The sequence below is a fragment of the Erinaceus europaeus genome, chromosome 9 (assembly GCF_950295315.1).
Source record: "Erinaceus europaeus chromosome 9, mEriEur2.1, whole genome shotgun sequence".
Taxonomy (NCBI): Eukaryota; Metazoa; Chordata; class Mammalia; order Eulipotyphla; family Erinaceidae; genus Erinaceus; species Erinaceus europaeus.
The window spans coordinates 41,169,299-41,195,544 of record NC_080170.1 but is presented as its reverse complement, the minus strand read 5'-3'; the positions used below and the strand labels follow the sequence as shown (position 1 = coordinate 41,195,544).

The window sequence follows — 26,246 nt, the reverse complement described above, 5'->3', positions numbered from 1 at the left end:
GATATACCAACACAAATGGCATGCATTTGACCAATTAGTCCAGGCATGTATCTCAAGGACATGGAGATACTAATTCAACAGGATATCTATCAATATACCCTATTGTTTCACTACTGTAGACATGGCACCAACCTAAATGTCTATCCACAGATGCCTGGATCAGGAAGGTGTAGAGTAAATATACAACAGAATATTGTTCAGCAATAAAGAAAAAAGACTTGAAATGTGTGACAACATGAATGGAACTTGATGTGATCGTGCTAAGTGGAATAAGACAGAAAGGGAAAGACCATTACTGAATGGCTTTACTCATGTATAGATACAAATAACTAAAGTAGACAAGCTGGCCAAACACAACCTAAACAGCTCATAGACTTTGTGAAAACTATGGTGGATACCAGAGGAAAACAGAAGGTAGGATAGGTAGAGGGGTCATTTTGAAAGAGAGATGACACTAGAACTTTGGTGGTAGGGGTCTGTAAAATACTGAGCTGTCAGAAAAATCATAAGGTATTTTCCTATGCAAAAATGCATCATAGGGCCAGGTGGTGGTGCACCTGGTTAAGCGCACACATTACAGAGTGCAGGGACCCGGGATCAAGTCCCACCTGTAGTGGGGAAAGCTTGACAATCGGTAAAGCAGGACTGTAGCTATCTACCCCCCCCTCTTTATCTGTCTGTCTATCTATCTCCCCTTCTCAATTTCTGTCTCTATCCAATAATAAATGAGTAAAAATAGAATTTAAAAAGTACATCTTTAAAAAACAAACAAAAAAAATGTATCATGACTTTTCTGAGAACTCTGTAGCTCAGTTGGCCAGTGTGCTGCTTTTCCATGAGCATCACAGTGGTACAAGCCCGGCCTCCACTGCATTGAAAGAAGTTTTGGTGCCTTCTCCCTATTTCTCTCTTTCTCTCTTTCTCTCTCTTCCTGTCTCTAACTTAGAATTTTGGTCATAGTACTCTGATATCTACACAGATACAAGAATGAAATTGCATTGCTTAAATTTTAGAGTAGCGGGGGTCGGGCGGTGGCGCAGAGGGTTAAGCGCACGTGGCGCAAAGCGCAGGGACCGGCGTAAGAATCCCGGTTCGAGCCCCCAGCTCCCCACCTGCAGGGGAGTCGCTTCACAGGCGGTGAAGCAGGTCTGCAGGTGTCTATCTTTCTCTCCCCTCTCTCTCTGTCTTCCCCTCCTCTCTCCATTTCTCTCTGTCCTATCCAACAACAAAGCAACGTCAACAATGGCAATAATAACCGCAACAAGGCTGCAACAACTAGGGCAACAAAAAAGGGGGAAAAATGGCCTCCAGGAGCGGTGGATTCATGGTGCAGGCACCGAGCCCAGCAATAACCCTGGAGGGGAAAAAAAAAAATTTTAGAGTAGCAAGTCAATAAAATAAACAAAATGTCTGTCTTGAAATAAAAGATGTGTGTCTGGAGTTGTAAGACAGATAGCCTCTAGCTGGTTATAACTAAGAAGGTAAAACTTGCTGCCAGGGGTGAGACACCAGGTTGAGCTCTCATGGGACCATGTGTAAGGACTGAGATTCAGATCCCCAGTCTCCACCTGCAAGGGGGAAGCTTCACAAGTGGTGAAGCAGGTCTGTAGGTGTCTCTCTCTCCCTCTCTATCTCCCATTTCACTCTCAAGTTCCCTCTGTCCTATCATAAATACATAAATATATAAATAAAATCAAAGGACAAAAATTATTTTATTTTATTTTTGAGAGAGATGCAGAGAGAGAAAGACACAGAGAGAAACAGCAAAGCTCTACTCAGTCCTGACTTATGGTGGTGTGGGGGGTTGAACCTGGGAATCAGAGCCTCAGGTATGAGAGTCTCTTTGCATAACCATTATGCTATCTACCCCCACCCCAAAAATTATTTTAAGAAAATGAAGATAAAACTTAAAATTCACATCTGTGGCTATAACTAGTATTGTCTATAGGACTGTAACTCAAACCATGCAGATATTTTTAGCTAGCATTTACATGAAATGGTAAAGTAGGGGCTGGGCTGTGGCACACCCAGTAGAGCATACACATTACTGTGCACAAAGGCCTGGGTTCAAGTCTCCAGGCCCCACCTGTCAAGGGAAAGCAGCACAAGTAGTGAAGTAGGTCTACAGTGTCTTTTTTTCTTCCCCTCCCCTTTCAATTTTTCTTTGTCTCTATCAAAAAAAAAAAAAAAAAGAGAGAGAGGGAGTCAGGCGGTAGCGCAGTGGGCTAAGTGCACGTGGTGCGACAAGGACCAGCATAAGGATCCTGGTTCGAGTCCCTGCTCCTGCACCTGCAGGGGAGTCGTTTCACAGGTGGTGGAGGTCTGCAGGTGTCTATTTTTCTCTCCCCCTCCTCTCTCCATTTCTCTGTGTCATATCAAACAATGATGACATCAGTAACAATAATAACTACAACAACAATAAAAAGGGCCACAAAAGAGAAAATTTTAAAAAATGAAAGAAAGGGGAGGAATGGCCACCAAGAGCAATGGATTCTTTGAGCAGGCACTAAGCCCCAGCTCTAATGCTGGTAGCAGCAGAACTACTACTAAAAAATAAAATGGTAAAATTTGATGTGATTCATTGTGTTTTATTTAGTTTAACCTAATAAATCCAAAACACTGAAGTTTTTCAATACACACTGTGTGTGTGTATATGTGTGTGTGTGTGTGTTGGGGAGAGAGTGTATGATAAAGGAAAAGTACTGGTAACATAATTTACATTTTTTCACACTGAAATCAGAAGTCTGAACTCTTAGTATAGTTTACACTCAGAGCCCATCTCAATTACATGCTCATTTTGTCATCAGAAACACCTGATTCTCATGTAGATTTGAAAGGATCTGCAGTTGAAAACTATATCCACATGCTCCATAATATTCCAAGAGTACTTAATTTTCCCCCTAATAACTAGAATAAGTAAGCATTTTAAAATATGAATGAATGAAAACTAGATAAAATGGTGAACTTGGCCGTGGCTCTCTCCCATGAAGTGCCAGCATCATACCTGGCTAAAGGTGCCCTGACTGAAAAGTACGGAGCTGGGCAGGCCTGCAGTCTTCTGCTCTCATCTATTCCTGAGAAGGTCTGCCTGCTCTAACCCCACTGTACACACACACACACACACACACACACACACACACACACACACACACAGGGGGGGGGGGAGGAGGGGGAGGAGGGGGAGAAGGGGGAGAAGGGAGAGGGAGAGGGAAAGAGATCCAACACCTAACCTTCCCTGGAGCAGCAGCCCTTTGTATGTTGAGATCTTGAGCATAAAGACTTCAAGGCAGGTTCTACAAAATAATGGGGCTACAGCTCCTGCTGCCTGCTTGTCAGTTCCTGGGTTTAGCTGCTAAGTTAACTCCCCTTGAATCACCCATGTCTCTGGGTTAAAGCACAAGTGAATACATAGAGAAAACACAGAGCAGAGCAGTGCCCAAAGGAGCAGTCCTTAACAACTGAGAAGCCCTTGTCAGAGGTTCAGTGTCCAGCTTGGTTTTATCTTGGTGAGACCAAGATGCTAAACAGTCTGTTCCTATGTTCGTTTGACTTCTCTGTTACATAATTAAAAGGGGCAGGGCACTCTTTCCAGAAGTTCTCATATCTGTGCTACACACTGGATTGGGAGCTAGCTGCAAAACGCTGGGCTCTCCCAAGAGAAATGTATAGCAAGTAAATCTATACAGATAATTGCTGCAAGTGGTGCAATTACAGAGGCATTTTATTCTCTGTGATGATTATGCATGTTTCCAAATTTGCTACCAATAGTGCATTATTTCTGCAATCAGAAAAAAAAAACCTTTTTTCACCTCTTGAAGTAAAAAGGAAAGTCTCAGATGCTTCTATCCCCATTTGTCTCATCATCTTAAGGCTGAATGAGGCACCAGTCTCTCTCATCTGAACAAGGCTTTGCCCCCCCCCCCCCCGAAACACACACACACAAGCAGATGACCTTCTCACTTCCTACCATCTTGCTCTCATACTTGGGTTGTTCCAGTGATGTGAGGTGGAGATGGGGCTTGATAAAAGCAAACAGGAACACTTTACCCAGCTGATTCACACATCACCATGGCAGCCAGTCCAACCTGCTGTTTGGCAACCTGGTACTCAGTTAGCAGCTGTCCAGGCAGCCATGGGGAGAGGCCTGGCCCCATCCTGGAACCTGCACTGGTGACTGGGCAAGATAGGCTGGTGTCCACATCCATTCTCTCTCTCTTGTTCTGCCCTGACCAAGCTGCCCCAAGGCTGAAAGTACCCTCTTGACATCACAGCTGGTGCAGAGGGCCTGGGGAGCCATTGTCCATCTGCTTCCTGTCCTTGTCATCCCTGTCAAGTTTCCATTAAGATTGCTGTGTGTTTCATCTTGGCGTGGGGCCTTCTCCCACACCCCACCCCCAGCTGGCAAAACAAGATGGCTCAGACCCAGACCCAGACCCAGACCCAGATGTGTCTCCACCACTCACACCATAGTCTGAATAAATGGAATCCTGTTTGGTTAAGTAGAACACAGCCTGAGAAGGCCCCCTGGGCTTTCTCTTAATATACCAAGTGAAGGACTGGGGAGAGAGTATAATAGTTGTGCAAAACTCTTTCATGCCAGAGGCTCTGAGGTCCCAGGTTCAATCTTCAGCATGTGGTCAGAGTAGAACTCTGGTTTCTCTGTGTTGCATTAAATCAAACCTTCTAACACATAGTATTGTGTTCTACTGTTTTTTTCTTTTTTCCTTCCTGTTATGGCACAAGAAGTCAGGAGGCAAAGAGTGGAAGTAACTATTCGAAGTGTCGAAGTGTTGGTATTTCAGGGCTTGGGTAGGTGGTGTGGCCCCAGAGCACAGGTTGCAAACATTTGGCTCTATATTTCTCTCCTCCTATCTCCAGCGCTTCACTGCCTTTTCTGAAGCCTTAGCATCTCCTGTCTTTCCTGTCTGCTTCTTCTCTTTCTCCTGGCTCCTGGGATGCTGCTTTCTCTTGCTTTCCTTGCTTCCCCTCCTCCTGAGAGCTCTGCTTCCTAATCCATATTTCTCTCCTATTCTCCTCTGAGCCTGCAGTGTGGTCTTTTCTGCTTCTGGCTCTGGGGCCCAGCCTTTTGGAAGGAATAAGGAAAGGGAACCCATCAGAAAAAAACAAAATGAAACAAAACAAACAAACAAAAAACACTGAAAATGACACCAATAAAACTTGGGAGGCTCATTTGTACCCTCTTTGGCAGATCTCTACACTCAGAAAACAGCCCACCTCTTCTCCCCATTTTCTGGAGGAGCCAGAGTCCAGAGTCTAGATGAGTTATAAGCTTTAGGCCCAAGGCAGGATTGGGATTTGAATCAAGGAGGTATCTTTGCTTCCCAGCCCAGATGATCATTGCACCCCAGATCTAGGGTTCCTACAAAGGTGGGAGCGACCCCACATTCCCAGGGCACCTCCTCCCTGCTACCCTTAATTACCATGATCCCAATGAAGCACTGATTTTCAGCAGCCTACCTGTCCCCTCCAAAGCCTCTTTCTGTCCTACTTTCTAGCTTCATCTTGGGCTCTGAGCCAGTCTTCTGCCTGCCCACATATCTGGGCGAAGCTGGGTCTGTCCAAGCTGTTCATTGCTCTGGACACAGATAACATCTCCTGCTTTACAACCCTTGTGTTTGGCAGGCTATAAAGACCATCACTGAGTCAATAACCCTTTCTTTAGAAAAGGGCAGAGGGAGAGGCATGGCCTCTTTAATTCACATCTAACACATCTTAGGGCTTTACCAGGGACATTCAAAATGAGGCTTTTGAAAAGTCTAATACTGCAGTGGTTGGGAATTGCTAGCTTCCTGCCCATGGACAGAGCAGCTTGTCATGGGCTGGATCATGGGCCTCCCTCTAGCTCTCACACCCTAGGATACTATGTACCATCTCTTACTTGGGGAGAGATCTGCTGCTTTCATTCTTGCCTCCTCTATCTTCTCTCCATGCATCTCTTTCCTGGGCTCTACTTCTGTCCCTTTTCCCCTTCTTTCTAGGAATCTTTGAATTTCCATGTGAGCAGTGTGTTTCCATCTCACACGCCGGTACTTCTGCCAGCATTCCCTGGCAGTGAAGCCACACAGAGGGCCTGTTAACACTCTTTCTCATACATTCACACAAGTCTTCCACAAGCCAGCCCCAAACACACCAGTCATGGAGAACATATTATCACATGATCTACCAGCCTCTGCGGAGTCTGATCATTGTTCCATCCTTATTCCTGCTCTGGACCAACTAGTCCTATACAGACATAGTTCAGCACACATGTATATGTGCAGGGGACAAGAGTTGTGATGACCATGTGACTCTAGGCTAGTGTGGCAAGACTGAACCGTGTCACACAGTTGCATCCCCTTTCATCTTGCAAGAAGTGCATGCAGAGATTAAACTACAAGGATGACTGGTAGGTTGGCAAGGGAGAAGGAAAGTGCCCTTGATCTGACCTTCTGTTTCTAACGTATATTGGTTAGTGACTGCTATTTCCCATGATACTATCATTCCAAGAGGTCACAAAGCAACTAGTGCAACAAGTATGGAGGTTTAACCCAGCAGCCCTGCCTCCAGACAGTGATCTCTTTGCTGAAAATCAAGGGGGAAGGGAGGGGTGAGACTTAATGCTGTTTCAGCCTGAGTTTACATTTGATCTAGGTCACCGACTATTCTTTTTCAGAAACAAAGTTGACTTTTACCCTTAGCTTCTTCCTCAACCAGATTCTAACCTGAACAGGTGGAAGGGAAAATAGTACTTCTCTCCCCAATTCCCAACTAGGTTTTCATTTTACACTGTGCTCCTTAGGATAGTGGCAAATTCCAAACAACCTAAATGTCAAACAGTAGATTGCCTGAGCAAATTATGGTCTCACTCTGCAATTCAGCATAATGTAATCATTTCAAAGTGTGTCATATAGGAATATTTAATGATATGGAAAATTGTTTAGGATATACTAAGTGAAGATAAGAGGTGATAAAATAGTAGGTAAGCTATTATTCTGTTAAAATAATGTAGATTTTTAAAGCATATAATTCTTTTGAAAGACTCCAAGGAAGACTGTGTGTGTGTGTGTGTGTGTGTGTGTATGTGTAGTGAGATTGTGGGGAGTGACCATTATTTGGCTAAAGTATTTTTCCTAAAATTTCTGTATACTATACTCATCTCTGTAATGAGGAACACTAATGAAAAAGTTTGCAGATATTAGTTCAGAGGTTTGATTACAGCACTTAAATTTTTGAGTGTTCCTTATTGGGGAGAGAGGCAGATATTTGAGAGCTCCACACCCCCACTCCACTTTCATAAGTCCATGTGACATAAGGGAGCATTCTTTCTTTCTTAAACACTCTCTTTCCTTAGATTCCCTTCCCCTATACCATATTTTTATGCTTTCTCTGTGATCAAACCCAACAGACACAGTTTTCTACCCATCATGTTAGTAAATGGTAGAGTTTCTCAAAGTCAACTCTAGACTCTTATTCCTCTCGTGGGCTACAACATTTCTAAGTGACCTCCCTCCCATTCAAGGCTCCATGAAGCCAAGTGAGTTAATATAGTGACAGGACCCACAGATGATGTGAAGCCTGTGGCATGGCCCCTGCCTTCCTCCTCAGCTCCCCTGACTGATGAACACTTGCACTAGATGCCCCCAGATGTCCTCAAACTCAAAATACCCGAATTTAGCCTCATGACTATCAGAGGTTTCCTGTCTCTGAAGGACAAACTAACCCATCTGTCCTCTCAGCATGGGTCAATCCTCAGTGCATATCCAGGTACTGCCTGATACCCCAAAGAACCTAGTTTTCAAAGTCTGGGGTTGGGTCCTATAGTCAATATTTTCTCAGCACCCCTGATAGGTTTAATGAGTAGACAGAGCTGTGTCTCTCTGCCCTATTTACCCAGTAGAAGCCAGGAGTTGGAGCTGGAGACAGATAGTGGTTATGCAAAAAGACTTTCATGTCTGAGGTACCAAAGTTCCCAGGTTCAACCACTATAAAGCTAGAACTTACCAGTGCTCTGGTAAAAAATAAAGTAAAATTAAAAAGTCTAAAAATTAATAATATTTAAGAAAAGAAAGCGGCCAAGTGTCACTTTTGATACTTTCTTCTAGTTTGCCCCTTTAATGTAACACATTACTAAATTCTATCAATACTCTGGTTTCTCTTCAGATAGCATAAATCTTTTGCCTTTTACTAAATTCTATCAAACTTTAACTCTAGATTATAATCCAGAGTTAACAATAATGAACCTTCATCCTCACTTCCACCACACTAACTGATCTGAACTATCCTCTCTCATTTGCATAATACAATGGACCTAGACATGCTAGAATCCCCTAAGGTGGTCACACCCTTGTGATTTAAACCTTGTATAATCCCTTCCCTTGGGGATAAGCAGGACCTGTGACTAACTTCTAGCCAAAGAAAACAGCAAAAGGGACAAGTGTCACTTTCATGATTAGGATATAGTCCCTGAAGCTATTTCTACACTTCAGAGAGATAGCAGGTCTCTGCCCTCATGATCTGGTGTAAGGAGGGTCATGTGGCAGGGGCCTGTGACAGTCTCTCAGACCTGTGACTAGGAGGAAGATGGACCCTCCAACCTAGAAGTAAATGTAAGGAAATGAATTCTTCCATCAAACTGAAAGTCAACTTTTGATGTCCATGTTTTCCTCTATTCTTGTCTCATACACTGTGAGGCATATTCCTTATTATTTTATCTCCCTATATAATGCAAAAAATATTGAGTAATTGTTAGAAGCTGCCGGGATAGCCTGAAGGTGCTTCTTCCAGAGCTAGTGCTCTCTGGGTTAGAGAGAACTCAACTGGAGCCGATCTAGGCTGCTGCGTGGGAGAGGGATCCGGAACTTGTGCCGCACTAACTTCGCAGGAGATACACTCTGGAACTCTCCAAGTAGGGTGGAAACAGAATGTGACATAGAGAGGGTGGAGCGAAAAGTGACTGGTGGAAGATCAGGTGTGACAAGGAGAGGATCAGGGTGTGACAAGGAGAGGGGGTGGAGCAGGTGAGAATTCTACCACTAAACCACCAATGCCCTGGAGGGAGTGTGGTGCTTTATGTAAATGTAAAAGTGATTTATGTAAATAGACCAAAGCTTTGAATGGGATCAATTCAATCCCTATATAGGCATATGGTTAAGCAGAAGCCAGGGGGAGCTGGCATACTACCCAACATCTCCCCCTTTCTTTTTAACTATTTGTCATAGTATCAGGAGTGCGGGGCACTTTGTGAGGCAGGGAGACTGATAAGAGGCACACTTTTGGGGGTTCTACTGTCCCTCCTTGCTCAACCTCTCCATAGAGAGAAAGACTAACAGGATTGACACACCCCTCAGGCCCAAGCCCTTCCAAGCTCAACCATATCCTCACAATTCCCCAACATCTCCCTCTTACTTAATGGCCATATATAACTGGGTCAATGTCTGTAAAAGGCTTCATCTCTGTCAGGGGAATAGCAGTGTAGGGGTGAACAGAAACCTGTTGGGAAGAAAGCAGAATGATAGTGTGTAAGTGTCTTCAAAAAGAACTAGTACAAGACAGGGAGGAATAAGTAAGAGTAGCAAGAGACAGAGTGAACCTGATGGGTGGAGGAGTGGGGGCCTGATAAGCCGAGGGGCTAGAGGGGTGATGTGGCATTGCAAAATCCCGAGTCAGCTGGCGGAAAGTTCTATGAACTGCTACAGTCATTCTTCAAGAAGTCCAGCAGTATAAAGGGAGTGTCCAGTAAGTTCTATAGAAGCATCAGTCCAATGTCAATGGCCAGGAAATAAATGCCACACGTCTATCTTGATGGAGGAGGACAGCCACTGGAACTTTTCTTCTCTGTAGAGAGTGACCTGGAACCACCAAAACATGATGGGCGAAACAGAAGCAGGAAGAGCAGACACCGATGGCTGAGAAAAAGGCAGTAGGAAAGTCTTGTCCTTTGGAGTCTGTGAATCAAGTTCTCCAGATCATGTCAGGTCACATCACGGGTTTCGGGGGATGGCTGTAATTGTGGGTGATGTCAGAGGTCAGGGGTCCAAGATGGATTTCTGGGGATTTTATAAAGAGCAGATGCTTCTTTATGCGAAGGCTTGTCATAGCTGTAGTCAATTACTTATGAAAAAACTTTATAACAAATTAGAAGTTTACTACAATTGATAACTCAATGATTATAATTGGTTTAGGTATCTTTATAATTTCGTGTAAAGGTCATCTTATGTGACCTCATGTAGCAGTCTCTATATAGCAAAATTTTCATACCGAATTTAAGTCACATATATTGATTCTTAACTATTTTTACATTGGGTTTTTAAGGGTGTTTCCGCCCGGTACCCAACAAGAAGCTACCTACCAAGCAACTACTTCTTTACTACATTCTAGTGGAAAGGTGTAGAGTAGGTGCATCAACACATGTAGATATAAAGCACTGCGGGCAATGGAGTCCATGGAGAAGGAGGAGGGGAATGCCTTGGTGAGCCCATACCATAGGTACTGGTACCGGGACAATAACTTGACGCAGGGGAGCTGGGGACCAAAAGGGCCCTTGGGACATCAAATTGTGCCTGGTTACAGGTGAGGCCAGGCAAGCAGGGGCTTATTTTGTCTGCCAGAGGCCAACATGGTGGCAGTGCAGTAAGTGACAGGGTGATAGCCAGACCAGCAGTGCACATGCAGATTCAATTACAGCCTGCAGGAACCTGAGCCTTAATCTGAGTGTGAGCTGGGGCTGCAGCCAATGGACTCTGACTCTAGGCTGAACACAGACTTCAAGATGCCAAGGATGGAGCTAAGACTAGGTCAGAGGTCACAATGTCAAACCAGGTGAAAGGTGATGGGCTGTGGGACTCGAGTAGTTCCCAAGGAGATGGTGACAAAGGTAAAACTCTGTGTTTATATCCAGAACTATGAGCAGCTTTGGAGGCACTGGCTAGGGGTAAGAGAGAGAAAACTACAGCTATGCTCTATGCCGGGCTGAGCTAGCTTCACAGGCGGTAGAGAGACGACCAGGGACTCATGGCTGAGCTGGGAAGCAGTATCTCGTTTATTAATCATAAAATCGCCTTTTATGCATCTCTTCACCGGAAGTGGCAAGCGAAAGGAAATGACTAGGAGAGGGGGCGGAGCAAAAAAAAAGAGCATGAACAGAACATAGAAAGCTTCCATCTAGCCAGTGGAGATTAAACCAATACCCTGCAGGCAGGGCGGGACCCAGGTAAAACAGTGATTATGTAAATAGACCACATTATAAGTAATACAAGCGAACCTAATGTGATGATCAAAACAGAAGGTCTTATAAACAGAATTTAGAAGCATACCAACAGTTCTAGAATTCTCTCTTGCCCTGATTTCCTACAGCAGCCACAATAAAATCTGGGGGACACATCTGAACCCCCAAACTTGTCTTCCTTAAGTGTATTATTAATGAAAAGAAAGTACTGCCACCATCCATTGTTTGCATGACACCTCCCATTAGAACTGCCAAATTTCTCAGCCCAGATAAAAATCTAAAATTCAGAATGTCAAAGAAGCATGTTTCCTTCTGAAAGTGTTGCCTTTTTGGTCTCTCTGCCAAAGCAGATGAGAGAAAGGCTTCGGCTGTAGCTTGAGGGAATCCACTCGGATGCACAGGAAAGCCAGATCAGACACCATCATTGAGTGTGGAGAAGAATCCTTAACAGATTTTTCAATTCCAAAACTGCCTGGAGCATGGGGGAGGGCTGATGGCCTTCCAGTCAACTCCCAGCTCTGTGGTTTGGGCCTCAGAAGGAGCTGATGATCAAAATGATCCCATAATCTCCTCTGTGTGAGCCTCTTGCTGTGCAGAGTTGCCCTTGAAATGTCAAACAAAAAGTGTTCCAGTGCTTGAGGCCAAAGGTGATGACCAAGCCATCACCCACTACAGAGAGAGAGGTCACTACTTCTCCTCAAGTTGGGCTACAACTGCCCCGTCCACAAGAATTCTGCTGCCAGTGGGAACCACCTCTGACTCCAACCATGGGCTGCAGGGGGCCATGTAGCACAGCAAGGGCAAAAGGCCTGTGTACTAGCTCACCTACCCCTGCCCCCACCCTAGCCCACAAAGAGAAAATTCTGTAAAGGTCATTCTCCCCTTCCCTACAGTATGACCTTAGGGATAAAAACAGAAAGCAATGTCTAACTGAATGGTGTATGAGGTGGGCTCATATAGAAAATATTACTTCTTTCCTCTACCCTCCCCCACTCCCCACAACCAGGATATTTGCTTGGGCTTGATACCTGCAAGACTCTATTCTTCCCAGAAGACATTTTGTTTGTTTGTTTGTTTATCTATTTTTGGACAGGGCAAGAGACAGAAAGATAGGCAGGGAAAAAGGGAGAGGGAGACGAGAGAGAGAGAGAGAGAGAGAGAGAGAGAGAGAGAGCACAGGCACCTGCAGCACTCTCAAGGCACTTTCTATTTCAGTCTTAGACCCACATGTGTGTGTCCTTATTGGATGTTTGCTTTGAACCTGGAATCAGGTTTCTTAAATCTGCTCCTCCTTAACTCTCATCAATCTGCCCCTCAAAAATCATTATATGCAGAAACTTTTTCTTTCTCCAGTAATTATTATCCTAAAAATGACAACGTGATCTGCTATAAACTCTTCAATGGCTCCTCACTGTTCATATAAAAGAGCTTAGCCACTTTGCACTAAGAGTCTCTGGATCTGACACAATGACACTAGCTTCAGTTTCCACTACACCTCACATCCACCACCCATTCCCTGTCCTATATTCATCCATGCTTAAGAAGAGCACATACCCGCTGTCTCTGTCTCTCTGCACTTGTGCTTCCCTTCTCTTCTTTGGGGTATGTATTAGTCAACTCAGGCTGCTACTACAAAATAGCATAAATGGTGTAGCTATGATCAGGATACCATAGCTGGGTTCTTCTAAAACTCTCTTCTTGACTGACAGGTGGCTGACTGCCTTTTTGCTATATCTTAGGTAAACAGATGGGTAGACAGATATTTTCCTATATAGCTACAGTTATATCAAAGTGAGTATATTGACTGAAGAATTCAATGTGGAATCTCAAGCATCTGAACTTATATGCAGGGTGGATTAAAAGACAGTTGTCTCTTTGTCACATAGGACTTTCCCTAAATTCTGGCATTGACGATATCCTCTTTGGACAAGGGCTCTCAATTCTGACAATGCAATAGAACCTCCTTGTGCACTCTCCCCAGACCAGCCAGTGCAGATGCTCCATGCAAGGGGCCTGGGCAAGTCTGCAAAGTTCATGGGGGTGAACCTGATATAGAACTGAGTTTGCAAACAACACAGTAGGGGAAAAGTAATCTAGCAAAATATGCCTTTCGCTCAGCATTATCAGTCTCCTACTCCTGACCAGGAATTTGTTTCTCTTCTCCCAACACAAAGTGCCAGCTTGGAGCAGTTTTGAAATGGGGTAAATAGAGAAATTAGCATTTGTAGAGCACTTTACAGTTTTCAAAGCACTTGCATACTCGGTGTGTCATCAAAATCTTAAAATAACCCAGTGAAGAAGGTATTATTATTCTTTACAAATGCTTTGAGGCAACAGCCTGGGGAGGTGGCAGTGGGGGGGGGGTTTGCCCACCAAACCCCTTTAAAAGAAGCAAGAAATCAGCAAAATGCCATCTGCCGGGGTCTTCTTGCTCTTGATCTATCTGTTGCCAACAATGTTATCTCCTAGCCATCGCTGCAGCTCACTGCAGGGCTTGGACTCTAAACTTTATTCTCCACATGGCTTCTGGTGTGCCTCGTGCCATGACTGTGTGGTGGCTTCTGCTTTGTTCCCTGCTACCCTAGGCTGACAGGGCTCTGAGTTGGCTGCTTCTCAGGAACTGGCTCACTCTCACTCGATCAGCTCACTCTTTGCCCCCTGGCAGGCTTGAGTGCTACTCACAGTCAGCACTGCACACCTTCCCTTACCTTATGGGTGGTGGAAACTTAGATGCAGAGGATTTCAAGGCCTTGGCTAGATGCTCATGGTGAATAAGTGAGAGACTGAGATTCAGCCTGAAAGGAATCAAAAAGCTGCCTGGACAGACCAAGTGCATCATGCTAGGAGTAGGAGAAAGAGGCTACAGGAAGGGAAGGTACTGGATGCATGTACTCCCATAATTCCTCTACGCAGGGCCACCTCTGAGTTGGTGGGCACAGGATTAACTTTAAAATGATCTCAATCCTTTGCAAAATATGCCAGAATGTAAATCCCCCAAAGATAGTATTTTGTGTATCCAAGGGCTCCAGTAGGTACAATGTTTTATTCCAGGGATGTGGTAACGACCCAAGAAATGCTTTGGAAGTGTCTCCAAAACCTGAAACACATCCTTGTAAATATAAGTAATGGTGGCAGATATTTGTCCTTTGAGGGGATCACTTATGTTTTAGATTTAAAAAGTCATTTGTGACCATGTGCAAAAAAATAAAAGAAGAAAATAGGATTAGGGGGGTGGGGGTCTGCTTAGGAAAACCCTGGGCTTCCACTTCCCTTTGTGGGGCAAGGGAACAAGTTATCTTCATTTTACACCTGCAGACTCTACCATGCTTCTATGTATTGGGTTGTCTGAAAAGCCTGCACAACTTTTCTATGTTTTCCTGTGCAAAAACACATCATGTCTTTTCCGACAACCCAATGTAACAATATATAGTAAGTACCTGGTGGGTGTTTAATGAATAAATTCGTAAATAAATTAATGAGTTGACATCCTTTTTGGTAACAGACCCAGAAGGTGATGTTTTAAAAAACATCATGTCCTCATGGCCCAGGAAGTTACTCAGAAGCTTCAGCACAAAACATAAAGTGTGATGTCCTGAGTTCAATCCCTGGCATTGCATGTGGTAGAGAGATGCTTTGGTTTTCCCCCTCTCTCTTATTAATACATGAATTAATCTTTTAAAATGGTGCCTGGAAACTGGGTGGTAGTATGTCTTTAAAGCACACTCTACCATGTTCAAGTCCCCAGATCCCACCTATTGGGGGGCACTTCATACATGGTGAATCAGTGCTGCAGGTGTCACTGTGTCTCTCTCACTTGCCCATCCTTCTCCATTTATCTCTATATAAAAATTTAAAAAATAAGTAGCTTTTTTTTTTTTTTTAAAAAAAAAGGTGTTCAACCATGCCTCTTCAGACCCCTATCCTACTAGGAAAAGAGACCAGCCAATGCCCATGTTTAGTAGAGAAGAAATTATAGAAGACAGAACTCATTTCCTTCTGCACTCCAAAAAGAATTTTGGTCCATACTCCCAGTGGGAGAGAAATGATAGGGGAAGATGAACAGAGGGCCCTGAACCTCAGTTCCACTGAGACCCAGAACTTTTGTGACCAGGAACCTTTGTTTTTGTACCTCACTGAGAGGGAAGAGATACTAGAGCACACCTGAGGAAGTCAGATGCTATTTTGCTTATCTGAGTGAAGAGGGAAAAGGAAGGACACCAGTCAGATAATTTCACTCATAAGTGGAATACAGAGAATTGCAATATGAACTTAAATAAAAAAAATGTATATACAGTCAACCCATTACTATGATCTCGGGAGAACTATGGTGGTTACCGTGGGGGGTAGGGGAGACACAGAACTATGGTGGTAGGAATGGTGTGGAATTACATTCCTATTATCTTACAATCTTGTATGTAATCACTAATAAGAACAACATAAATAGTGGTGTTCAAAAAAAAAAGTGGAGCTAACTGACTGTCATTGGAAAGAGTTATAAATCGTTTGAAACAAAAATTACTGAGGGACAGCTTATTCAATAATGTGGATCCTGAAGTACATGTGTGTGCATGCACACATATACAAATATACCTACATCCCTTTAGTGCTACCTGGTCTAGTGTGACCTAGTCCACCCACATATACACATGTACGAGCCATCCCTCTACATAGGGAAAGAGTTAAATCTTGTTAGTCATGTGTGTCTGTTCAGGAGAGAGGGAAAAATAAAGGCTTATTAAAATCATAAGGGGGAAGGGGGCCAGGTGGTAGCACAGTGGGTTAAGTGCTCATGGCACCAAGTGCAAGGATCAGCACAAGGATCCCAGTTCGAGACCTCGGCACCCCACCTGCAGGGGGTCACTTCGCAAGCAGTGAAGCAGGTCTGCAGGTGTCTACCCTTCTCTCCACCTTTCTGTCTTCTCCTCCTCTCTTGATTTCTCTCTGTACTATCCAACAACAATAACGACAACAATGATAAACAACAAAGGCAACAAAAGGGAAAAAAATAGCCTCCAGGCACAGTAAATTCCTAGTGGAGGCACAGAACCCCAGTGATAATCCTGGGTAAAAAAAAAAAATCATAAGAGGATAAAAGGATATTTGATCCACTAAATGGTTAAACATCAGGTTTTACCTGCAAATTAAGAATGCATCCTATCTCCTTTCCTGACAGCAGGCAGGTCATCTTTTCTGCAGTCTTGGCTACTGAAACTGGCTTGTCCTGGAAAGAGGTGTGCAGGACATAGCTCAGTAGAACTGGGATATCAAGTGATTTACTGGGGCAAAAAAAACCCATTATCAAGTGTGTTCAGGGTGGTATAGCTGTAGACAGAACCCCATTATCTATCCTTCTTGAACTGTGGATGATAAAACAACAAAGTTAAAAAATATAAATAAATAAAAAAAGTTCATGAGGAAAAAGAAAAACTGGGCTAGAATCATTATTATAGAAACAGATATTTGGGACTTTGGAAGGCATGGAAAATGTGCACATACAAGTTTTCTAAAACAGAAAACCAAAAAAAAAAAAAAAAAGGCCCTCCATGTGTCTCCTATTGAGTAATGATGGAAGATAAAGAACACCAGTGTTCTCCCCTCCTGCTTGCCACAAAGAAGGAGATACATGATGAGACAACTCCTTAGTCTCATTAGCACCAGCTTCACGTGCCAGTCTCTGTCTAGTCCTGGGCCAGCATTTCCGTTGCGAATGCAGCAGGTAAAAGTTCAAAGTCATGGACTGAGAAGAATGGGTGTAGGGCTCCAGCTTCAGCTCATGCCAATAACCAGCTGTGGGACCTTGAACCTAACCCCCTATGCCCCAGATGCCTCCTTAATAAAATGAAATTGGAGATGATAACAGCTGTTGTCCTTGTCATACTGGCCAACTAATGCTTTTAAAACATAATATCTCCCTTTGAAGGGAAAGAGAAGTCTAGAACAAGACGGTTCTGTAAATGTACCAACAGTGTCTGGGGAAAAGACCTCCCCTTTGCTGAGGGCATAGGTCAAATAGGGCAGGTTCTTGCTGCTTGTCAGATTCTGCCTGTATCAAGTTCAAGAGAGGTCTTTTTTGTTCCTACTTCTGTACAGACACAGATCAAAAAAAAATTTTTGTTGTTGTTGTTAAACTACCCAACAAGGGGGAAACTAAAAATCTCATGCAATTACATGGTTCCTGAAGGTTCTTCTAATTGAATTATCACAGGTGCCTGTGGGGTATTCCCAACCACGTCCATCCCCCATAATTCCATTAGCATTACCTCTGTGGATCCTGTAAACGCCATTACCATAAGGCAGATATTTGCTTTCCCTGAGATAACACAGATGATTTTGCCTAATTTTCTCCCTAATCCCTCCCCCTCACAGCCTGGGAGATGGCTTGCAATTGCTCAAATCCAGGCATTTATTATTGCCCATCAAAACTGCCTTGGAAGGAAGCAAGACAGCACTTGTGGGGAGGTCTGCTCCCTTCCCTTCACTCATAACTGACTCATCTCCTGCCCATGCTCTTGCCGTCTGGAATGAAACAAACCCTTAGCCCTGAAATTTCCACACTGAAACCTAAAAGGGGAAAAGAGTCGGAGGGGAGAGGTGGACAGGCCGTGATTGCGGGCACAAGACTGCTGTCATGTGCATGATGCTTGGGAGTCCAGGCAGGTTTTTGTTTTGGAGGCTCCCCACCCCCACATGGGCAGAGGCGTGTGCCTGGACTCACCCTGGAGTCCTAGTGGGCTGGCTCCTCCCACCCTACCAAGTCTTTGTTATCCACAAATTTGTTCATCTTACTTCCAAATCCAATCTGTCTCAGGTTACTGGGCATCCTTGCTTCTTTGCATTTGCAATGACAACCAAGCATGTTCTACAGGATGAAAATGGCTCTATTTCACACTTGTTCATTGCTCCAATGAGATATCTGTGAGAAGGTCTATGTGGACTAAGTGTAAGGTGTTCTGTGGATTACAAGTATTCATGTACCAATACACCATCAATAATCCAGAGCTGGACATCTGGGCTGGCCACTGGTCAGGGGTAGTAATAAAAGCTGAAACTCAATAGTAGGAAATGAGTGATGTTCTTAATAAGAGCAGAGCTGAGATGGGTTTGTTTCTTTTCTACAAATCAACAGACTCAGGCAATGTGGTATGATGGAAAAAAATAAGTTAGGCAGAATATGGGACCAGAAGGCTTTCACAGCAGGTCTCTCTAATCTCACCTATATTTCTGCAAATCAATTCCCTCTTAGACTAATCCTGTGATAATTACCAGGCCCATCCACCCACTGGAAGCCTCCTGCACCAGCACCCGGGAAGGCAGGGTGACTTAAGCCGTGTGCTGTCAATCAGAAAAGCTAGTCTTTGTCTTAGCTGCAAACAGTCTACCTGGGGCTAGGGATATAATTCAGCTTTAGAGGGCTGGACTTTAATGCCTGAGGTCCTAGGGGACCCAGGTTCAACCCCCAGCACTTCTATAAGTTTCATCTCACTCATGTAAGAAGTACATATATTTTTAAATAGATCCTCATAGCTAAAGAGGTTCAAGTAAGTACCTCTGAACTTTAGGACACTGGGAGGAATCTCCAGACTGGGGTACCGAGACAGGAAAGGGGGTTCACAGAAGACTCCCTATTATCTCTGATAGCAGAGCAATTGATGAAGGAATTGCTCTACTGTGAACAGGAACTCCACACCTAAAAGTTGTTCCCCTATTATTTTCATTTTATCTAATTAGTGGATGCCATTGTTAAACCCATTTTAAAAAGATAAGGTCCACTAATTACAATTCTTCTCCTACATAAAATTGACTCCTGACTTTCATTAAAGAAAATATAAAGAGAAATATGCATGTTAGAGTATAGAAAGCAGAGCTGATCTTTGCAAGGGCTATTTGGTATAAACTTTCAGCCTGGAAATCTGTAGCAAATTTGGGTGTTTCCAACCTAGATTTGTTCTGTTCACATTAGAGATGAAAGATGCATGAATCAAACCAGACTGATTTGGAAAGGGACCACCAGGCCATTAAGCCCTGTGTCCCCAAGGGCTACTGTAGTTTCTTCCTTGCCTCCTACTCTCCAGAGTTTTATCCAGTTTAGTTTGAAATGTCTTAAGCAATGCATTTCCCAGAGGAAAAGCTCTGGGAAACAGAACTTGCCATTAGAAAGCCTTCCCAAACCAGCTCTGGCTGCTCTTTGAAATTCAGCCCCAGAAATGCTCTCTGAACAAATTAACGCCTGTTCAATTAGGACACATGTTTTGATAGGGCTTTTTAGCAAGGAGAGCTGGGGTTGGTAAATGAGGGTTCTGGGGCTGACATGACCTTGGAGGCAGGAAGCCTGCTGTGTGTGTGTGTGTGTGTGTGTGTGTGTGTGTGTGTGTGTGTGTGTGTGTGTGACTGATGATGCCTGTGCATAGGATGCCACAGCCCACAGCCAGGTCCCTTTGCCACACCAAGGTGCTGCAGTCAGACACTGATCTGTCTGCTCCTTGGTTTGGGATGCTATCATAACGAGAGCTCTGAGCTCCAAATGATCTCTCTTAGCCCTCACTGGAGCCCTGTGAGGAAAAAAGCATGATCATCCACACTTTCTATATGCGGAAGCATGGACCTTCCTAATGATGCACCCAGGATCACATAATGAGTGGAGCCCAGGACTGAAAACAGCCATCTGACATTAGTCTGTCCTCCTAATCACTCTATTGTGGTCCACTCTGCCTGGCTTCCAGCAGACGAACTGGTACCCCAAATCTCATGGCCCATCCTATAACAGTGTACCTCATTAGTGAGGAAGGAACTGGCAGAAGGGTCCAGTTTGCCTAGAACTGCTTCAAAGGGGGAGGCGCAGGCTTTTCTTGACTGACTCCCACCAAGGGAAGAAAGAGGAGAGAATAGGAGTCTGCCAACCTCCACAGATGGCGTGTGGGCTGCTGGGGAAATGGGGAGAGAGAGATTTCTGCTGGCTGACAAAGAACAAGGGGAAGGGATTGAAGAGAAGTGTGACATAAGCAGAAAGAGCTAAACTTGAAATAAATGTGGATGAGAAGAAGATTGAGGGCTCAGGATGGAACCAGGGGACAGATGGGCAAATAGACTTCAAAGGACATCTTTTAAATGCCATGAAACTCCAGTCGAGTAGGGAAAAGTGAGCGAGGAGGCACAGTCAGAACCAAGAAGAGAAAACTCTTCTCTGTAGGGACTGCGGTATCCCAACTGCAAGCATCAGAGGACCCACAGCAGACAGTCCATGCACAATATTCAGGATTCAAGTTCGTGGCCAAAGGAAACATGGCCTAGTCAAGTTGGAGTCAGCAGTAGATGGGCACATTCAAAGAAGTGTCTCAACTCCCATCCGTTGTCAGCTGAGTTGCAGAATGGGGACATGAAGAGACTACAGGATTTTGTTCAGCTGAAACTTGGGGATGTTTTCCTTATCACCCAGGGGCCCACCCAGATCTTGGCTGAGAGTCTACCTATGGTGTAATCCCTATCCCCTCCCTCCATCCCTCCCTGCACACTCTCTCCCCATCAAGAACCTCAATTCAATCATTGATGCACATGCCTTCACTTATATGGCTTATTCATGAGGTTGCCTTAGGAGACAGGAGACAGACAACCCACCTTAGTGCAGCTCTCTTGAGAGTGGCAGCCACACATGCTGCTATTCCATCAGGCTCCAGAAGGACAAGGCAGCTCGGTGTAGATGCCTCTGTTTAAAATAATGATCAATGCTGCATAGGTCCCCAGTGGAGAAGCATTTACATTGATTGAGTGGCTGGGAGGGGGGGTTTGAAGTGGGGGGAATGGGAATCAAAGAGGCTTCAGCACCACATGAGGCAGGTTTGTGTTAAGGAGGAAAGATCAGTACCTCAGACTGTGTGGATCTGAAACAGACCCTCAGATAATTAGCCAACCATTGCTGACTATACTCTTCTCTGGAAGAGATCAGGAGCAAACAACTGAACCTCTGGCCAACCCTCTAACCCATACACTGTGGTCAGGGGCTTGACCAGAGTGAAGCCATCTTGGATCTTTTTCTGGGAGACTTCAATGCTAAAGAACTGGTGAACAAGTAAGTATTGTTGACAAATATTCTTTACCTGTCTGATCATTCCAGGGCAGAATCTCATTAGCAGAAAATATCTGTTTCTGTATTTTTCTTCCAGCTTCTTTACTTCTTTTTTATATTTATTTATTTGTTTATTTTCCCTTTTGTTGCCCCTGTTTTTTATTGTTGTTGTTGTTGTTATTGATGTCACTAGATAGGACAGAGAAATGGAGAGAGAAGGAGAAGAAAGAAAGGGGGAGAGAAAGATAGACACCTGCAGACCTGCTTCACCACCTGTAAAGCAACTCCCCTGCAGGAACTGGGATCCTTAGGCTGGTCCTTGTGCTTTGTGCCACATGCACTTAACCTGCTGTGCTACCGCCCAACTCCCTAGCTTCTTTGCTTCTTTAATAGCAGTCTGTGGTCATTTGTTTGGAGTATTGGGGTTTAATGTAACTAGGACTATTGTTTTCAATTAAGGTCACATAATGTATAATTGCGTTCCTTCATTTGCATTAAGACATTTTTAAGGTTTTGTCCTGAATAGGACTATATTAGGCCATCAGTTGTGTCTTTCCCTTGCCCTCTGAGACCCTGACCTTTTCTCCCCCTCCAGGAATTTTCCTGAGCTATGGGTTTCCCTGCAATTTACACTTTGCTCTGAGTTTGCTTAATTGGAAACATCAAACTAAAATGACTTTAGAAATTATTACTGTTTTTAAAGGTATAGGTGAGGGAAGAGTTGAGCTTGATTACAAATATAAACCCTGCAGTTGCTGTCGTCCTAAAAAAGAACTTCAGGAAAAATAGGTGTGGGTTTATTTTCCACAAACAATTAGTGAGCTCTTAACCTACACATAATACAGAACAGGGAGCTCTTGAATGAACACAAAATAATACACATTCTCAGCTCTCAAGGAGCTTTCAGTGGCAGTAAAACACATACACCAGGAAGTTAAGAATGTAAGAGTCAAATATGGATCAAAGGGTGTCACCAGGCAGCTGTAACTCACTGAATATTAATTTTCCACTTTGAGGGAAATTCTCCAAATAGTCACATGGCTCACTCCCACACAGTCATGTGCTCTCTGCTCTGTTGTGCCCTCCTTCCTGAGTCTCACCCTGTGTGTCTACCTAAGCCTGAAACTCTTCTATAAGGCTCCAATCTCACCTCCTACATTTTCCCCACATTTCTTGTTACCTTCTAAGGGGGCAAAAAACAAAACAAAACACATGCACTCATTTGTCATGATTTCCATCTTCTCTCACCAAAATACAAGTTCCATAGAGGTAGGGCTTTTATCTTTCCTCTGTTTTGTTCACTGCTGTCTCTGGCTCCTAGAAAGACACTGGCATCCCAGGGGAACTCCACAGAGATTTGTTATTCTCTGAAGATGAGCTTGGACTTAAACAAGAGTGAAGGAATAAGTTGCAACATCCGCTATAAGGAACTCACAAAATGATACTAACAACAAAGATAAACAGTAACGGAGACAATCAAAATAATTTATTGAGCACTTTATTATGGATCGATCTTTGTGCTAAGCTCCTTAGTTCACTTTTCACTTAATTTCCACACTAATCCTTTGAGACAGAAATTATTTCTATTCTGTTGATGAGAAAAATGGAGCCTCAAAACTGTTGCCACTATATAACAGAGTAAGAAAGTGGTTGTGCTGGAACTTCAGCCCCAGGCTCTCATTCACTCCAAGATTTTTTAAAATCATTTAAATCCCAAGCACATACAAAAAAAGAAAGAAAGGAAGAAAGAAAGTAAGAAAGAAAGAAAGAAAGAAAGAAAGAAAGAAAGAAAGAAAGAAAGAGACCATGTTGTGAATCCTTCTGTATCCATCAACTTCAACCAACAATGAAACATCCATGAATGCGAGTTCACCAACTGAACCACTTGTCCTACGATCAAGTCAGTGGAAAAGAAAATGTACTCCTTAAGAGCACAAAAAAGAGAGGGGTTTATATTTGGGAGTGGTTAGGAAGGACTTTATGAGGCCCACTTTGGTTATCTTTCTTCTCTGCTTTTCTTCCTTCTCACTAGTTTCCAATTCTGGCTTCATAGGAAGGTTCAGAACATGGAATGCTAGGTCCCCATCCTGTTCCTGACTCTGCTCTAGAAATGTCAGATCTGATTCAATGGAAAAGGGCATATAATCTTTTAATTATTATTACTTTTTAAATAATTATTTATTTATTTATGAGAAACATAGGAGAGAGAAAGAGCCAGACATCACTCTGGTACATGTGCTGCCGGGGATTGAACTCAGGACCTCATGCTTGAGAGTCTGATGCTTTATTCACTGCACCACCTCCTGGACCAGTATTATTACTTTTTTTCACCAGGGTTATTGCTGGCACTTGGTCCTTGTATGATATCCTGGTGACACTTTTTTTTCTTTGATAGGTGGTGTAAGCAGGGGGCCGGATAGATAAAAAAGAGATACCTGTAGCACTATCCCACTAACTGTGAAGCTTCCCCTGCTGAAGGTGGGTATCAGGGGTTTGAACCTGAGTCTTACATATGGCAATGTGTGTGCTCTACTGGGTGTGCCACCACCTACCCCCAAGAGTATCTAATTTAAAGAAGATATGAATAGATACTTCTCCAAAATGACATACAGGCACATATAGAGCTATCCATCATCACTGTCAGGTAAATGTAAATCAAAACTACAATGAGACACTACCTCACACTTGAGAATGGCTGTCATCAAAAGTAACAGTAATTCCAAGTGTTGAATGTGTAGAGAAAAAAGAATTTTCCTGTACTACTGGTGCAAACATTTTTGAAAATGCTATAGAGCATCCTCAAGAAGCGTAATAAGAGTCACCATATGATCCAGCAACTCCACTTCTGAGTATCTATCCAAAGAATACAAAAACATTAACACAAAACTTCATTTTTACCCCATGTACTGCAGGTTTATAATTGTTAAGATACAGAAAAAAACTGAAATGTCCAGCAACTGCTTAAATAATGATGAAATCGTATATATATATACATAGCGGTATACTATTTGGCTATAAAAAGAGGAATATGCAATACAAGGAATTCCCAGATATCATGCAAAACAAAGTCAGATGGAAAATGTATTGGGTGACTTTTCCCTTATGCATGTGATACAAGGTTATAAAACTGATCAACAATAAAAACAACAAGGGCAACAAAAGGGAAAATAAATAAATATAAAAAAAATTTAAAAAAAGAAAATAAAAGAACAGGAGGAGGAACCACTTTGGTCTGTGCACATATTTACTTGGGGAAGAAAGACTTTTCTGTTGAGCCTCATGATGCCAAAGGGTGTGGGGTCCAGGGAAACAAGTTCAGAAAGAGAGAGCTTTCAAGTAGTCAAGGGCTAGACTGGAACTCTCTACGAACTTCTGGGGCTGGTGGCTCATGGCAGGTCAGTCAGCCTGCTGTACCATAGTATTATCTGTTATGGAATATGCACAAACTACTATAGTTGGGAACAGTGGATGTAAGAGCATGCAGAATTTGGGGAATAAGAGTTCTAGAAAGTTTACCTCCCAATGATTCCCATGTGGTTCTGAAGAGCTATCTCTCAGTTCTCCTTGGGAAATCTCTATCACCGCCTTTTTTGATGTCTGCGTGGATGAGAGACAAGATCAAGTACCTGGGTTGATAGATGTGACTTGGGTTCAGAGTCTATCTTTCTCACCAATAACACGTTTGCCCACACCTCAGCTTCCTGACAGGAAAAGGGACAATTGCATAGCACACATTTTTCTGTTGAGTGTCTAAGTATTGTCTGGTATATGTTCTTAAGAAATCAGGGCTGGGGAATTCTCCCTAGGTGTCATGTACCATTTCGCCAGCATTCATTAAGGAAGAAGATGCAGAGTTCTCAGTGGGGTGTGCCCACAACTAAAACAACTCATATTTTTGCAAAAGAGGACATGCAAACAGCCAGGAATTGGAGCTGGATTTTAAGTCCCAGTGGCCCATATCCCACATGCATTTTGGAAAAGATCCAGGAGCCAGGAGCCAAGATGGATCCTCAGCTCACTCCCCAGAGCCATTAACTTCAATCTCCTGTTAACTCTACACAAACACCTTTCCATTTTAATTCTCCTTTTTATATAAGTGATTTAATAGGTTTATAGAAATTTGGAAGATTTGGGGACCAGGTGGTGGCACATCTGGTTAAGAACTCACATTACAGTCTGCAGAGGTTCAAGTCCCTGGTCCCCACACCTCCAAAGGGAAAGCTTTGTGAGAAGTGAAGCAGGGCTGCAGGTGTCTCTTTGTCTCTCTCCTTCTCTATCTCCCCTTCCTCTCAATTTCTGGCTGTCTCTATCCAATAAATAAAGATAATAAACATTTTAAAGAAGAAATTAAAAAATCTTTTTAAAAAAAAAGCTTAGAAGATTTCAGTGCTATGATTTCACACCCACACACGGTGAGTATAAGTCCTACACCTATCAAAAGTTCTGTGCACCTCTCTCTTGAGCTCACAAAGTGCAAGAGACAGTTTGGTCACCACTGTTTTTGGTAAGTTCATTTGCTTTAGTCATCTATTGACATATGCAACATATGAGAGAAACCAACAGGTTTCACCTCTTATTTCACTTAGTATAATCACTTCCAGGTACATCCACTTTGTTCCAGATTGTGCACTCATATTTTCTTTTTATTACATAACAGTGTTCCATTGAATCTACATACCATAAATTCTCTTATTTCTCCCAGGCCATTTTTTTATTGGCTATTAATAGTGGCTTCTTTACATCAGGATCAACCTGACGCTGTTGACTGGCTACGGAAGAAGGGCAAACGCTAGAAGAATAGTGGCTTACAAGACTGTAAGATTACAGGGTAGAGTTCCACACTGTACCCACCACCAATGTTCTAGCCCCAATGATTAGTATTACAGTTCCCATTATAAAGTCTTAAGGACAGTCTGTTTACTAGGTCTTTGTTTGTTTGTTTTTGACTTTTGCAAGTGCAGC

General features: G+C 43.4%; 1 protein-coding gene across 1 annotated transcript in view; it reads right to left on the bottom strand.

The window, feature by feature from the left end:
* BRINP2 (BMP/retinoic acid inducible neural specific 2) overlaps window positions 1-26,246 on the bottom strand; it is a 111,759-nt gene that overhangs the window by 64,403 nt on the left and 21,110 nt on the right. The window lies entirely within an intron of this gene.